Raw genomic sequence first — 17,327 nt, forward strand, 5'->3', positions numbered from 1 at the left:
TGGGCCACTCCCACAAACTGCTCCTGTCTGCCAACTATTGTGCTCTGCAATACAGTTTCAAACTCCCCCACAAACTAACACATCTTTTCAGTGATTTCAGCTCAAGAACCTAGAAATTCAACTCTTAAGAGAATCAAAAATCAACACTGCTATTCAACTGTTAAAAGAAAAAAAGTGCAATTGGTGACTCTAGCTCATCCAAGGAGCCCACTCCCTTGTCTAGCGAGTGCCACTCAATTGGTGGTGAGAATCACTGTCTCAAAGCAGTTTCACAGTTCCTCATCCACACAATCAGGGTGACAATACTCCACATCTCATGCCCCAACAACAAATAAACGGGATACCACAGCTGCCAAAGCAACCATCCCAGGCTGCCGTGGCCATGTCAGGCGGGGTGGGTGTGCCTATGCAAACACGATCAGCCCCTGAAATTCTTTTCCACACTCACCATAATTCACCACCGGATGTCAGGGTAGAGTTCATCCTGCTTCTGCTTACATAGGTATCTGTGCCCCCCACAACCCCCTAATCCCACCGGGACCCATCTATCCTGGATAAAGGTATCTGTGCTCCCCACAAACCTCTAAGCCCCCCAGGGAACCCACAAGCCCAGATGTAGGCATTGTATGCCCCACAAACCCCCTAAGACCCACAGGACCCCTCCAGCCTGTAGGTAGGTATCTGTGACCCCCAGAGCCACACAAACACCCTCGGGACCCCTACAGCATGGATGTTTGTATCTGTGATCCCCACAAACCGCCTAAGCTACCCAGGGCCCCCTACAATCGGGACATAGGTATCTGTTCCCCCCCAAAACACCTAATCCCCCCCAGAACCCCTCCAGCCTAGACGTAGGTATCTCTGACCCCACGAATCCCCTAAGCCACGACGGGACCCCTCCAGCATGGACATAGGTATCTGTGCCCCCACAACCCTCCTAAGACCCCCAAAACCCCTCCAGCCTAGACGTAGGTATCTGTGCCCCCCATAACCCTCCTAGGCCATGATGGGACCTCTCCAGCCTCAACATAGTTAACTGTGCCCTCACAACCCCCCTAAGCCCCGCTGAATGCCTCTAGCCTAGATACAGGTATCTGTGCCCAACACAAACCGCCTAAGGCCCCCAGGACCCCTCTTGCCTGGATGAAGGTATCTGTGCCCCCCACAAACCCCTAAGCCCCCCCTGGATCCTTATACCCTGGACATAGGTATCTGTGCACCCTCACGAAACCACTGATCCTCCCAGCGACTCCTACAGCATGGACGTAGGTATCTGTACCCCAAAATGCCCAAAAGTAACCCCGGGACCCCTACAGCCTCGAAATAGGTATCTGTGCCCCCTCCACATCTCCCTAATACCCTCAGAACCCCTCCAGCCTGGTTGTGGATATTTGTGACCTCCAGGAACCCCCTAAGCCTCCCCAGGACTTCTCCAGCCTGGACATAGGTATCTCTGCCCCCAACAAGCCCCCTAAGACAAATAGGGGCCCCACCAGCCTGTTTCTAGGCGTGTATATGAGGCACACACACCCTAAGCTCCCTAGGGGCAGCTCCAACTGGGACATAGGTATCTGCACAATCACAACCCCGTAAGGCCCCCAGGGACCCCTCCAGACCATACGTAGGTTCTTGTGCCCCTCACCAACTCCCTAAACCCCCAGGGACCACTACATCCTAGACCTATGTATTTGTGCTCACCACAACCCCCTAAGCCATCCAGGGACCTCTCCAGCCCAGATGTAGATATTTGTGTCCCCCATGAAGCCCCTAATCCCCACTGGAATGCCTCCAGCCAAGACGTAGCTATCTGTGCCCCCCATGACCCCTAAGCCCCCAAGGGCATCTATGTAGGTGTGATGCTCTGTGCATTACCCTGAGTGGCCCTACGGTGTCACTGTTGCTCCATGCAGGAAATGCTCTGTGTATTACCCAGCGTGGCAACATGGTGTCACTGTTGCAACATGAGGGAAATGCTCCTTGTACTACCCTGCGTCTCCACATGGTGTCACCGTTGCTCCATGCAGGAAATGATCTGTGCATTACCCTGCATGGCCACATGGTGTCACTGTTGCTCCATGCAGGAAAAGCTCTGTGCATTACCCTATATGGCCACATGGTGTCACTGTTGCTCTGTGAGGGAAATGCTCTGTGCATTACCGTGCGTGGCCACACGGTGTCACTGTTGCTCCATGCGGGAAATACTCTGGGCATTACTGTGATGGAGTAGGGACTGTCTGTGTGGGGGATGGGAGAGCAGCAGGTGACCTTAGGACCGGACACGTGCTCAGCCTGTAACCTGAGCTAGGAAGGAGGGAGGGGGTCAGCACCTTTGCCCGGGAAGCTGGACAAAAGAAGGGGCTGGCTGGAGAGAGTTGGGTTAGTTCAGTTTCGGTTTTGGTCTGGGTGGTTGGAATACAGGGAATCCCAAACTGGGAACTAAGTTTCCTGAAGCCCCAGAAGGACTCGATTGCGGGATCCTGCTTGTGCCTTCAAATTCTGCTGTATCTTTCGCTCCTATTGTCCAATAAACTTTCTGTTTTACTGGCTTGCTGAGAGTCACTTTGAGTCCCAGGGAGAGGGGTGCAGGACCGGACTCCCCCACACTCCGTGACAGACCCTAAGCCCCTCCAGGACCCCTGCAGCCTGGATGTAGGTAACTGTGCCCCCCACCAAATACCTAAGACCCCCGGAGACCCCTCCAGCCTGAACTTAGGTATCGGTGCCCCCCACAAGCCCACTAAGCCCCCCAGGTACCTATACAGCCAGGACATTTGTATCTGTGCCCTATAGGGACTCCATAAGCCCCCCGGGACACTCCAGTGTGCACGTAGGTATATGTCCCCCCCAGAAACCCCCTCACCCCCCCGGGACAGCTACAATCTGGACGTAGATATCTGTGCCCCTCATGAAACCTCTAACGCCCCCCGGGACTGATACAGCCTGGAAATACGTATCTGTGCCCACCCAAACCCTAAGACCCCCTGGTACCCGTACAGCCTGGACATAGGTATCTTGGGCCACCAAAAATCCCCTAAGACTCCCAGGATGCCTCCAGCCTGGACGTAGGTATCTATGCCCCCCACTAACCCTCTAAGCCCCCCTGGTACCACTAAAGCCTGGAGATTGGTATCTGTGCCCTCCCCCAAAACTCTCTAAGCCCCCCAGGGACCTCTACAGCCTGGACGTAGGTATCTGTGCACCCCAAGGCCCCTAAGATCCCCCGGACCCCTACAGCCTGGATGTAGGTGTGATGGTGCTCCCTGTGGGAGCCAGCTGAGGTCACTCAATCAGGGTGAACCGCAAACAAAACAGGACAGACAAATTCCAAACGCTGCTGGTTATTCCGATACTTAGATTTACCAAGCCAACACAAAACAGCTTCTGTAGTACCTCACTGGTTACTTACAAGTTTAAACCATGCAGTTCCCTTAAAGTACCCAGCCTCAGGCCTCCGTCCAGACACACCTGTCAGATATGATGATGATTCCTGAAAATCTTACTTCATCATGTTAAAGAAAAGATTCTTCTGATCCCAAAGGATCAGCTACATACCCAGGTTCAATTATAACTTATATCTTACCTAAAATACATGCTATAGCCAATTCTTATTAACTAAACTAAAATTCATTAGAAAAGAAAAGAGACAGAGTGTTGATTAAAAGATTAATAGACATATCGACCTGAATTCAATTCTTGAGGTTCAGATACATAGTAGAGGTGAGCTTGTAGTTGCCAAAAGTTCTTTTAGAAATAGTCCATAGGTTATAGTCCAATTTCCATATTCAGGGTGGCTCCAGTCAATGACTGGGGATCTCAATCCTTGTGGCTTAAGGTTTCCCCCTCTTGAAACCCAAAGCAGATCTGAGATGAAGAAGGATCGTGTCCCAGGGTTCTAATACATTTCCAGCAGCCTTTCGGCCTCAGAAGACAATAGGCTTAACTCTCCTTCCAAGCATCCTGGCAATTAGTACAGAGTAATTTATTCATTAAACAGTTCAGATACAGGTTACCACAACCTTCAAAGAGACACATAGACAATAATACTATTTCACTCAAGTATCATCATTAATGTTAATATTCCTTTTTTGCTCTTTGAATTAAAACTGTAGCAATAGACAAGACTTGTTTGCCTACATCACAAGACCTGAGCAAACATCTCCCCTTCTACCTCTAACAATGCAGACTTGCATTTCAAAGCTCTGTTCATTCACATATCTTGCTAACCAGTTCTTAAGGTTCACCCATGGGTCAGATCAGTCGGTGAGGTGAGTTAATTAACTCTTTCTGGCCCTGTCACCTTTCAATGAGATATTATATTATACTTATAATGTCACAGTCGCGGTGAGTCAACTGCTGCAGCTCCCCGTAGACTCTGCCTGTGTCTCTTACCGAGCTGGAGTACAGCAGTCGAGGGGAGAGCACTCAATGTGTTGCATCTACACTAGACGTGATATATCGACCCCCGCTGGATCGATCGCTGCCCACCGATTCGGCAGGTGGTATAGACATACCCCGAGTATCTGGTGATCGGAGCTGGACCCCGGAGGGGGACACATTGAAGGAACTCAGGAGTTAAGGTGCCTCTATTGTCAACTGTCAGGGCTGCTGTGGCTCAGAGGAGGGTGCTTGACTGCCTGGCAGGCTTAGGCGCCACAAGCCTGGGAAGCAGGAGAAGTGAAGCGGCCATGGTGTGCTCAGGGTGCTCGTGCTTGGAGCAGGGGTGAGCTGGGGCGATGGGGGGTGCCGCAGGGCAGAGCGGGGGAGTTGCCACAAGAGGGGAGCCTCAGGGTGGAGGGGAGGAGCTGCCATGGGTGGGGCACCTCAGGGTGGGGGCGCGGGGGGGAGGGTGCAAGGTGGAAGTTTCGCCTAGGGAGTGAAACATCCTTGCACCAGCCCTGCCCCATGCCCTGCCTGCAGCCAGCCCTGCACCCCCTGCCCAGCCCTGCCCGCAGCCATCCTCTGTCTCCAGACAGCCCTGCACCTTCTGCCCTGCCCACACCAGCCGCATCCTCCCTGCCCTACTTGCAGCCAGCCCTGCAGCAAAGCCCCTGACAAACCCCCAGCCCTGTCTCCAGCTATCTCCTGCCACACCCCCCTGTGGCCCTGCCCAAAGCCAACCAGCCCCCACACACACCCAGCCTGCACCAGCCCTGCACCCCCTGTCTGCAGCCAGCCCTGCATCCCCTGCCCTGTCTCCAGCCAACCCAATGCACCCCCCTGCCTGAAGCCAGCCAGCCCCGCACCCCTTACCCTGCCTGCAGCCAGACCCTACCTCCAGCCAGCCCCATGTCCACCGGTGCCCTGCAGTACCCAGGGCAGTAACCCTGCACTTCTGCTTCAATGAGGGGGGCAGGGAGAAGCTGGGACCCACACATGTGCACACCCTAGGGTGAACAGACAGCAAGTGTGAAAAATCGGGACAGGGGGTGGGAGGTAATAGGATCCTAGATAAGAAAAAGACCCCAAAATTCGGACTGTCCCTATAAAATAAGGACATCTGGTCACCCTAGCACACCCCCAGGACTCCTGAGTTCCATTGCTGGGTTTCCTATTGGTTCCACTGCTGGTTCTTTTCCTTTTCCTGGGGGACTTTGGGCAAGTTGCTCCCCCCTCTAGGGCTCTGTCCCCAGCAGTGAAATGGGGATTTCATACTTTCCCGCTATTGGAAAGTGCTGGGAGAATCTCCCAGCAAAAGTTGCTCTGACAGTGCTAAGCAGCATCTGACCATTCAAGGTCAGAGCGCACTGCCCAGGAGGAGTGTTTGGCTCTGGGGTTTCACTTCAGCCCAGTGTAGAGAGAGGGGCCCAGCCATGGAGTTTGGCTCAAGAAGACCAAGTCTCCAATTTGTTAAGGACGTTTTGAATTCCAGTCCTGTGCTCCAAAGTGATTGGTGTCAGTTGCAAATTTTAGAAGCATGGTCTCCACTGCATTTTCCAAATCATTCATGAAAATATTGAATAGTACCGGACTCCGGACTGATGCCTGCCAGACCCACTAGGTACACCCTCTCCATTTGACAGCCAAATATGGAGAAGGGCTCCTGGAGTCTGGGCTTTCAACCAGCTCTGCACCCACATTACACTGATTGCAGCTGGACTGCATTTCCCTCGTTTGCTTGTGAGAATGTCCTACGGGACAGTGTCGAAAGCCTTAGTAACTGCAAGCTAGATCCCATCTACTGTTTACCCACCTACACCAGGCCCGGAACCCTGCCGAAGAAGGAAAGAGGATTGGTTTGGAATGATTTGTTCTTGACAAATCCATGCTCACTCGTCCTAAGAACCAAATTATCCTGTAGGTGCTGCTGACAAACTGAGTGTTTAAGAATGTATTCCAGTATCTCTCCAGCTATGGGAGTCAGGCTAGCTAGTCTGTAAATCCCAGGGATCTCTTTGTTCCCCTTTGAAAGATAGGTCCTGTCTTGTTCATGGATGGGAAGATGTTCTTTTTCAGGGATCTCAGACGAGAACTGGGGCACAACACCTGGTTTGTTAAGGCCACAAAAACGGAGGCAGGAACCTCTTCTCTCCTACTGGCAAAGAACCCCAGGTACCTAAAAGATAGGGACTCACATCCTTGAAAGGGCTTTAAAAAGGCAGTGGTTAAAAAGTTTGGCCCCGACCATTTCTTGTTTCCACAGACTAGACACTTTAGCAAACTTTAGAATTCCTTGGTGCAAAAACACCGTGAAACTCCCCTTTCTTCTTCACAGAGGGCTTCAACACCCCTTTTCTCACTCAGGCTCACAACTGCCCAGAATTCGAGAACTGTCCCTGTTCCCATTGGACAAATGGGAGGAGCCTGAGGTACAGAGAAGGGAGGTGACCTACCCAAGGGCCTACACAGCAAGGCGGTGGCAGAGCCAGAAAGAGAAGCCGCCAGTCAGACTCCTGTTCTAACAGACAACAAATCCCCCCAGAGGCAGGGATAGAGCTCAGGAATTGAGATGGTGGGAAAATTTCATTCCAACCGTTTCTGTCCAAATATCCCATTCAGACTAAACCAGTTTGTTTCTCAGAATCATAACAAGTGAGATGGAAGTTCTTTGCAAAAAGATTTTGTTGCAAAACAAAAGCATCTCCTGTTTGTCACAGTGTGTTAAATTGTGTCATCACACACAAGGAGGAGACACTTAGATCTTGAAAATTAGATAAGATGCTTCAGTCTGAGCTAAGTCGTTGCTGCTCTTAACAATTCCAAAATAAAAAAATACAAATAAAAAAGACTGTTTCAGCTAATCTATTATGTCATAATCTGCTCTGAGTAAACGTGATGGGACACCTCATATTATGCACTACTCTTAGTGACACTCTCCAATGGATCCCCATCCTCCACCCACCATGAGGTAGGTAAGAGTGGATCATTATTATCCCTACTTGAAAGAGGGAGAAGCTAAGGCTGAGAAAGGAGAACTGACTTGTCTTAGGTCACACAGTCAGGCAGTGGCAGAGTTGGGAATAGGACCCAAGAGCCCTGATTTTCAAACCAACCATCGGATCTTGAATTTCAGACATTGAATGACCTGAATAATGTGCTCTCAGATGAGCTCCAGACCAACAACAGTGCACAGTAATTATTCAGCAAGTATTTGAGGAGAACTGCAATGTTAGAGGGAATCATCAACTGCTCAGAGACAATTAATGCAGAGAAGCAACAAAATATGTCAAACATAGAACTGGTTCTGACTTATTTCCTTGTTCTTAAAAGAGAACAACATGGACCTGAGTCTCCTCCCTGTCAATAACCCCCTGCTCAGCCAATCAGGATAGAGACTGAGGATGGGAGGCTGAGGATTTTTACCAGAGAGCCCAAAAGATGGCCCAGGTGACTGCTGGGGATCACTGCCCAAGCACTATTTCAGTCCCACATTTTTGGGTGGATCTCTCACAGTGGGAGCTGCAGAGCACTCCCCCGCAACACACACACACACACACACAAGCACACCTGCTGGTGTTGAGAGGGGAATAGGAAAAAGGAGATAAGAAGCAAGAGAAGAACAGAAAGGAGGGAAGGATGGATGGAGGAAAAGCTGAAACAAAAAGGACAAACCCTTATGTCCGCATTGATTCTAAGGGACAAAATCCCAGGTGTGCAATAAAATTCTGCCTCCTTAAGCTCGTGTTTTCCATGTCTAGAATTCAACTCTCACCAGATGGATCAGACTGAACAGGTTTCAAACCTCCAGGAGGCTCTTACCTTCTAAACAGGGACGGCTGTTTTCTAGTAAAATCACTACAAGGGAAGGAGAAAACTCGAAAGAGGTTCCTCCTGGTGCTCACATCTGTGAACCCGAATACTTTATCAGTCCTCAAGGAGAGACCTGGAGAAGGAGACTTGCTGATGCAAAGCCACAGGGGTCTCTGAGGTTTCCCTGGCCCCTCGCCCCTGTCCTGCCTGGCTGATGTCAGCATCTCTCTGTGAGGTCACCACCTCCCCACCACCTTGGACCAATAGTCTGAGGTCCTGCAAAAGGCCTTTGTGATGTCACTGCCACACCCCTCCCTTGCTGTGCTAATGTCCTACCCCAGGCCAGGCACTTTGGAGGTTTGAGCTACTCCCTGTGGATCACCCCACTCAAGGAGTGTTCGTTCTAGGCAGCAAGCCGGCTAGACAGTAAAACATCAGATGCTGCTCCCAATGCTACGCTCCATTTTTCAGAAATTAGTCGACTTTATGGCCAGAAGAAACCATTAGAGCATCTAATCATATAATCATAGAATATTAGGGTTGGAAGGGACCTCAGGAAGTCATCTAGTCCAATCCACTGCTCAAAGCAGGACCAATCCCCAACTAAATCATCCCAGCCAGGGCTTTGTCAAGTCTGCCCTTAAAAACCTCTAAGGAAGGAGATTCCACCACCTCCCTAGCCATCCCATTCCAGTGCTTCACCACCCTCCTAGTGAAAAAGTTTTTTCCTAATATCCAGCCTAAACCTCCCCCACCGCAACTTGAGACCCTTACTCCTTGTTCTCTCATCTGCTACCACTGAGAACAGTCTAGGTCCATCCTCTTTGGAACCCCCTTTCAGGTACTTAAAAGCAGCTATCAAATCCCCCCTCAGTCTTCTCTTCTTCAGACTAAACAAGCCCAGTTCCCTTAGCCTTTCCTCATTAGTCATGCGCTTCAGACCCCTCATCATTTTTGTTGCCCTCTGCTGGACTGTTTCCAATTTTTCCACATCCTTCTTGTAGTGTCGGGCCCCAAACTGGACACAGTACACCAGATGAGGCTTCACCAATGCCGAATAGAGAGGAATGATCACATCCCTCGATCTGCTGGCAATGCCCCTACTTATACAGCCCAGAATGCCGTTAGCCTTCTTGGCAACAAGGGCACACTGTTGACTCATAGCCAGCTTCTCGTCTAGTGTAACCCCTAGGTCCTTTTCTGCAGAACTGCTTCCTAGCCATTCGGTCCCTAGTCTGTAACAGTGAATGGGATTCTTCCGTCCTAAGTGCAGGACTCAGCACTTGTCCTTGTTGAACCTCATCAGGTTTCTTTTGGCCCAGTTCTCTAATTTGTCTAGGTCCCTCTGTATCCTATCCCTACCCTCCAGTGTATCTACCACTCCTCCCAGTTTAGGGTCATCTGCAAACTTGTTGAGGGTGCAATCCACACCATCCTCCAGATCATCAATGAAGATATTGAACAAAACCAGCCCCAGGACCGACCCTTGGGGCACTGCGCTTGAAACCGGCTGCCAACTAGACATGGAGCCTTTGATCACTACCCGTTGAGCCTGACGATCTAGCCAGCTTTCTATCCACCTTACAGTCCATTCATCCAGCCGATACTTCTTTAACTTGCTGGCAAGAATACTGTGGGAGACCATATCAAAAGCTTTGCTAAAGTCAAGGAATAACACATCCACTGCTTTCCCCTCATCCACAGAGCCAGTTACCTCCTCATAGAAGGCAATAAGGTTAGTCAGGCATGACTTGCCCTTGGTGAATCCATGCTGACTGTTCCTCATCACTTTCCTCTCCTCTAAGTGCTTCAGAATTGATTCCTTGACGACCTGCTCCATGATTTTTCCAGGGACAGAGGTGAGCTGACTGGTCTGTAGTTCCCTGGATCCTCCTTCTTCCCTTTTTATAGATGGGCACTACAGTAGCCTTTTTCCAGTCATCCTGGACATCCTCCGATCACCATGAGTTTTCAAAGATAATGGCCAATGGCTCTGCAATCACATCCGCCAACTCCTTTAGCACCCTCGGATGCAGCACATCGAGCCCCATGGACATGTGCTCATCTCCAGTTTTCTAAATAGTCCCGAACCACTTCTTTCTCCACAGAGGGCTGGTCACTTTCTCCCCACACTCTGCTGCCCAGTGCAGCAGTCTGGGAGCTGACCTTGTTTGTGAAGATAGAGGCAAAAAAAGCTTTGAGTACATTAGCTTTTTCCGCATCCTCTGTCCACTAAGTTACCTCCCTCATTCAGTAAGGGGCGCACACTTTCCTTGACTTTTTTCATGTTACTAACATACCTGAAGAAACCCTTCTTCTTACTTTTAACATCTCTTGCTAGCTGCAACTCCAAATGTGATTTGGCCTTCCTGATTTCACTCCTGGATGCCTGAGCAATATTTTTATACCTCTCCCTGGTCATTTGTCCAATCTTCCACTTCTTGTAAGCTTCTATTTTGCGTTTAAGATCAGCAAGGATTTCACTGTTAAGCCAAGCTGGTCGCCTGCCATATTTACTATTCTTTCTGCACATCAGGATGGTTTTTTCCTGCAACCTCAATAAGAATTCTTTAATCCTTCAGAGGATTGGAACTGATTTCAGTGAAGGAACATGTTTGCTAGATTTTGATGCATTTGCACAGGAAAACATTGAGTGTTTCCATTCATTTCAGGGATCCCTATTCAGTGGAACTCCTCAACATAATGGAAATGCAATTATTTTTGTTGAAGAGAGAGGTTTATAAGAGGGCACTGGGATTAGAACCACAGACTAGTTGATCTGCAGTCAAACACTCTACCACTGAGCTACACTCCCATGATTGCTGTGGAAGTAAGTCAGTGATCTTAAAGATTTTGAAGGACAGACCCTGCCTTAGAGATCTCCTGTTCTCTTCCCAGACCACAGTGCTTTTAAAAATGGGGTTTGATTAAACTTATAGATACATGGAGACACCACAGCTTGCACACCCACCCACATAGCTTCCCCCAGTGACGTAGCTACCACCTCTCGGGGAGATGGATTAACTACATGGACGGGACAGCTCTATCCCCTCTGCTCAGAGCATCTTCATTCTTTATGAATAGGTAGGAAAGAACTTCCTGAATGGACAGTAACCAATTGATCAAATATTGCTGGGTCTGCATTCAATATGGGTAACAGGTGATGCTGGGCTGGATTAGTAGGAGCATTGCCAGCAGATCAAGGGAAGTGATTATTCCCCTCTATTCGGCACTGGTGAGGCCACATCTGGAGCATTGCGTCCAGTTTTTGCCCTCCCACTACAGAAACAAATTGGAGAGAGTCTAGGGGAGGGCAACAAAAATGATTAGGGGGCAGGGGACTTATGAGGAGAGGCTGAGGGCATGGTCACCCAGAGGGGGGGCAAGTGGGGCAATTTGCCCCAGGCCCTGCAGGGATCACATGAGAATATATTATTCTATAGTATTGCAACTTTTTTTTATGGAAGGGGCCCCCAAAATTGTTTTGCCCCAGACCCCCTGAATCCTCTGGGCAGCCCTGCCCACTCCATCCCCTTGATTCATTCTCCTCCCTCTGAGGCCCCACCTGTGCTCTGCTCTCACTCTCATTTGGCCATTTCCCACCCCTGCTCTTTCTCTTTAGCTGAGGCCTGCTGGTCCACCTTTTGCTCACTCCTCTCCTCCCCGAAAGCCTCCTTGTGTCTCTCCACCCCCACCCCCAAGGTCTGCCTGCTACCCCCACCTCTCTGCCCTTCCCCTGAGACTCACCCTGCCCAAACCTCTCTGCCCCCTCTCCAAAGACCAGCCCTGCCCATCACTCACACCTCTCTATCCCCTCCCCTGACCTGCCCTGTCCACCACCCACACCTCTTTGCCCCACCCATGAGACTGGCCCTGCCCACCACTTGCACCTCTCTGCCCCTCCCCTGAGGCCCGCTCTGTTCACCTCTTTCCTCGGTCATCTGTTGTTGTGCCTTGAAACATCAAGGATGGAATAAAAAGCCTAGTTTACTCCAGGATGAGGAGAGAAAGGAGCCACCAACCCCCTGACAAATCTCAGTGCCCCAGAGAAAACCTGCCCCCTGCTATTGCAATCCCTGATGTGCGGGGGATAGGATGGTAAAGGAACTGTCTGAATGATCAAGGCAGGAAATGGACAACAATCTACAGGAACGTCATTGACCACAAACACACTCTCTTCATGCTCCAGCCAGAAGGGAAATGAGCAGGAATTCTTGCAGTTCAGCCATGGACACACTTACACAATGGCACAGCAGTGAGTGTGTTGTGGAAGCTGGTCTGAGGAAACATCTGGAATTGATCACTCAGTGAGAACAGAACTGGAGTGTAGTGAGAGACCCATCTCAAGCAAGTAGTTGTGGCCGAGTGGTTAAGGCAATGGACTAGGAATCCATTGGGGTCTTCCCCACGCAGCTTCAAATCCTGTCAACTACGGAGGAAGTTGTGGTCATTTAGTTTCAACAGAGCTGGGTCTTGTCTCGCTCCCAAGCTATATCTACACTATTGGGTAATGTGGCTTTAAAGTGTTTGAATTAAACACCTGTTGCATGTCCACACTATGCTTCTTGTCTTACCAGAGCACATCCATGCTAGACTCTAGGATGGCCACAGAGAGCAGTGCACTGTGGGTAGCTGTGCAACTGGCTGCAGGTGCTTTGGGAAGGGTTTGCAATGCGTCACGGGCCAGTACAGCATCACATGATGCAGGTTTCTCCATCCCATTGTTCCATGGGAATCCTACTAGATTGCCAGCTGCTTTTCAACTGCAATGTGTTTGGGTGGGGGGAGGGAAGAGTGAGTGAGTGTGTGGGCACACTGTCTCTAAGTTAAGACAGCTGCTGCAAGCAACCAGTCCTGAGGCAGGGGGAAGGGGACAGCCCCAACATCAGCCCCTGCTTCGCTCACTGGCTCAGCTCAGCACAGCAGCCTCTGTCACACATGCATGCTGCGGCCTGCTTAGCTCTGTGTCAGGTGTGCTGGAACAGGGAGGTTAGGGGGTCATGACCCCACCACTCTTTACCGGCTGTTAGGATAAGTGATGGAAGGGGGGAAGGGTGGAGTCTTGGGAGGAAGAGGTGTTCTGTGGGTGTGGCCTCAGGGGGAGGGGTGGTGTGAGTGTGGTTCCTTGGGGAAGGGGTGTCATGAGAGCGCCACAGTTCAGACAACGGTGCCCCCGCCCCACTGTAAGGAAGCTACCACCGCCCCTGCTCTGTGTTCGTAGTGCAGGAAGAGCAGCATCCATGGCAGTGATTTGCTCCCGGGGGCTCCAGCAGAAGGGCTTGGGAGGTGATTTAAAGGTCCCAGGGCTCTGGCAGTGGGGCTCAGGAGGCGATTTAAAGGGCCTGGGGCTCCGGCCACTGCAGGGAGCCCTGGGCCCTTTAAATCACCAGACTGGGAAAGCCAGGCCGGCCTGGCACAGCGTACCCGCTCTTGCCAGTACCCCATACCAGAACGTACCAGCTTACTTTCACCTCTGAAAGGTCCTCACATGGATCAATAACTGGTTAAAAGCTGGGAAACAAAGGGTAGGAATAAATGATCAGTTTTCAGGATGCAAACTCGTACCTAGTGGTGTCTATACTGGGACCAGGACTAGTCAACATATTGATAAACGATCTGCTAAACAGAGAGGTGACAAAATTTGCAGATGATCCAAAACTACAGAGGACAGTTAAGTCCAAAGCAGCCTGTGAGGAGCTAAAAAGAGATTTCACAAAACTAGGTGAAAGGGCAACAAAATGGCAGATGAAATTCAATGCTGATAAATGCAAAGTGATGCACATTGGCAAACACAATCTCAACTCTACATATAAAACGATGGGATGTCAAATAGCTGTTGCCACTCAAGTGAGAGATCTTGGAGTCACTGTGGATAGTTCTCTGTAAACATCCACTCAGTGTGCAGCGGCCGGCAAAAAGGGAACAGAATGTTGGGAATCATTAGGAAAGGGATAGAAAATAAGAGAGAAAATCTTATTGCCGCTGTATAAATCCATGGTACACCCACATCTTGAATGCTGCATGCAGATATGGTCACCCCATCTCAGAAAAGATGTATTGGAATTGGAAAAGGTTCAGAAAAGGGGTGTGGAGTGTCTGCCATATGAATAGAGAATAATAAGCCTGGGACTTTTCAGCTTGGAGAAAAGATGACCAAGGGGAAATATGATAGAGGTCTATAAAATCATGACTGGTGTGGAGAAAGTAAATAAGGAAGAGTTACTTATTCCTTCTCATAACACAAGAACTAGGGGTCACCAAGTGAAATTAATGGCAGCACATTTAAAACAAACAAACAGAAGTATTTTTTCACACAATGCACAGTCAATGTGTGGAACTCCTTGCCAGAGGATGTTGTGAAGGTCAAGACTATAACAGGGCTCAAAAAAAGAGCTAAATCAATTCATGGAGGACATGCTCTGAGCCTGGATGTGCAGGGAAGGTGTCTCTAATCTCTGTTTGCTGGGAGCGGGTGAAAGGGGATAGATCACTTGATGATTACCTGTTCTGTTCATTCCCTCTGGGGCACCCGGCTTTGTCCGCTATGGGAAGACAGGACACTGAGCGAGATGGACCCAGTCTGACCCAGTCTGGCTGCTCTTACGTCCTTATGCTCCTTTCATACAGAGGCCTGGGATTCTGCCTCATAGTGTGTCCCTGAGGTCTCAGCCAAAATGCCCAGACAGGCAAACACTCTGGGCTCCTGAAGCCTCTGCCCCCCACCTAGTACCCTATGGCTCATCCCTGACCCTTGCTGCTGCTCCTTGCTGTAGAAGGTGAAAGGAGCGGAGGCAGCACAGGAGCCTTCTGGGGACGCAGATCTGAGGCTTTGGGAGAGACACATTGTCTGAGACATCAGAGCGCTGTAAACCATGCAGCCACCCCCTCAATCAGGGGCCTGTTCCAGCCCTGAGTCTGGGTTACCACGATCCCTCCCGCAGAGCAGGGTGCCCACAGATTACATCCTGAAAATAGACATGTGAGACTAACTCCTGTTCTCCCTGACAGGGCCTCCCCTAGACCAAGTGGCACCCCAAGCAAGACGTGCTTTTGGTGCCCCCCTATGTTAAAATTTTGAATATCTTATTTTTCATGGCATTTGTAGCTCAGTTCATGATTTCAATGCACAATTTCGATGCATGATTTTCTCTGTCATATAAGATGATAAATTTGCGGGCTAGGTTCTGTAAACCTGTATTTATTCATGCCATATATAAGCAAACAAAACAAATGCATTTTCTTTAAACATATAGAAACTTTTTAATTTTAACGATAACTGAAACGTACTAACATCTAGAAATGGAACTGTCACCAGCACATGGCTGGCCAGTATTAAGTAGTGTTACAGTAGGAGACAGCGTTAGGATGTTAACCCCAGGCCTTTAGCTGAAAGGTCGCTTCTCTCACCTTTCCCCCATGAACTGAAGCGCAGCATTAAAGAGATCCAAAGATTGGCCAATGGCATTTTCAAGTGCTAAAATAGCAAGTGATGTCGCTCTCTCATTGGCCATCAGCGACTGAAGATGTGGTTTAATGAGCTGGAGCTTCAAGGCGAGGGTGGGTCTGTCTGCTGTCTTCCGTTGCGCTGCTGGGCACCAAGTCCCTGGTGGCCAATATGTGAAGCTGGGAGAAGAAACTGGGGTGGCAAGTGGTGGCAGGACTTTTTCCACCAGGGTCTACCTGCCCAACTTCCTCCTTGTACTGCTGGGCCCCCGTCGCCTTCAGGTAACACAGGAACTAAGGCAGGAATAGGGTGAGGAAGCAAGTAAAGCTGAGCAAGGAAGGCAAAAGTGAATCTTGTCTTCATGGGTCGCTCGCAATTACATCCTTTTTCTGTGCCACAGCTGACAAAAACTTCCCAGACAGAAAAGTAATAGGCCAAAAAGAAACCTAGCAGCTGCTGAAGTAGTTCGGTTGGGAGCGTGCTAGACTAACAGTCTCTTCTATTCCTCTTTGTGCCCAGGTGGTATATTCTCGGAAAGTGCAGCATTGCCTTTAACTGCCACGAGTCCCTCATTTCAGGCTATGCAGCAGGAAAAGACAGCATGGGCTTCTGCACCGAGTTGGCCCACCTGATCTTTCATTCTTCTCTTGCTCTTTGTCAGCAAGGAGAAGAAGAAGAAGCTCTCCCTGAAGCTCCAGTCACACGGGCGAGGTAAGGATGACTTCCTGAATGCCGGCCCCAGTCCTCTGCTCTGCCAGCTGACCTATCGAAGGGCAGCCACCACTTTCTCTAGGTTTGTCCATCGGTCTGTGGCAGGGTGAGCAGTAACCAAGCAGATGGAGTTTCTGTAGTGTAGTGGTTATCACATTTGCCTAACATGCAAAAGGTCCCTGGTTCAGAAACTTGCTGGTTTCCTTTTCCCAGATCCCCTTGCTGTTCAGGAAGGTGCTCCTCCTTCTCCTATTGGCCTGTCCCTGGGATAACTCCAACCCCTGCATGACAGAAGGTGCTGACAGCAGTGGAGAAAGCACCTTGGTGTCAGGCTGGAGAATCTAGAGGAGTTAGGCATGTTACCTTTCAGAGGCTTGTGGCTTGGCCTCCTCTGCCCTTGGAGATTGGCTGGTGGACGCCAGCTCTTCCTGCTGGCCTCCTTTGCATGACTTGCCAAAGGAGGAAGTGAGGCAGGAATGGGGCAAAAGAGGAAAGTCAAGCTGAGAAAGGCAGGGCAGAAACTAAGCACATCATTGTGGCTAAGTGGGGTTAGTAGAGCACCATCATTCATTCTGCAAAGCATGGGGAGGTGTGGTTGGCTGCTTGGAGGCAGAATCCTGTGCCGGTCACTTTGGGAGCTGTACTGCCTGAGGTAAGCACCCCCCTCCGACCACCTCCTGCACCCTTACCCCTGCTCCAGCACAGAGGCTCTGTGTGTCTTGAACAAGCACTGTCAAGGATTGGCCAAGAACTTCTGCTCTGCTTATGTGAAAGAGACAACAAAAGGGAGCCCAGAGGACAAGTTTAATTCACAAGCACAAACTGGCTGGCCAAGCCAGGATCTCTCAGTTACTCAGAAGGCTCTTCAGCCAGCTCTTCCCAAAGACCAGTCTCTGGAGGCTTTTGTGACATGATGTACCTCAAAATAGCCCCCTGTAGCTCACATATTCATCATTCATATATGACTGTGATATCTCATACAAAC

At 50.0% G+C, this 17,327-nt stretch overlaps 1 protein-coding gene and 1 non-coding gene across 2 annotated transcripts in view; both read left to right on the forward strand.

The window, feature by feature from the left end:
* The window catches only part of LOC127037812 (zinc finger protein 333-like), a 1,302,204-nt gene that overhangs the window by 130,460 nt on the left and 1,154,417 nt on the right, over positions 1–17,327 (forward strand). The window lies entirely within an intron of this gene.
* TRNAP-AGG (transfer RNA proline (anticodon AGG)) lies at positions 12,539–12,621 on the forward strand. Its single transcript has one exon. It is a non-coding gene; the product is annotated as a tRNA-Pro (tRNA).

This window comes from Gopherus flavomarginatus, chromosome 20 (assembly GCF_025201925.1).
Source record: "Gopherus flavomarginatus isolate rGopFla2 chromosome 20, rGopFla2.mat.asm, whole genome shotgun sequence".
NCBI lineage: Eukaryota > Metazoa > Chordata > Testudines > Testudinidae > Gopherus > Gopherus flavomarginatus.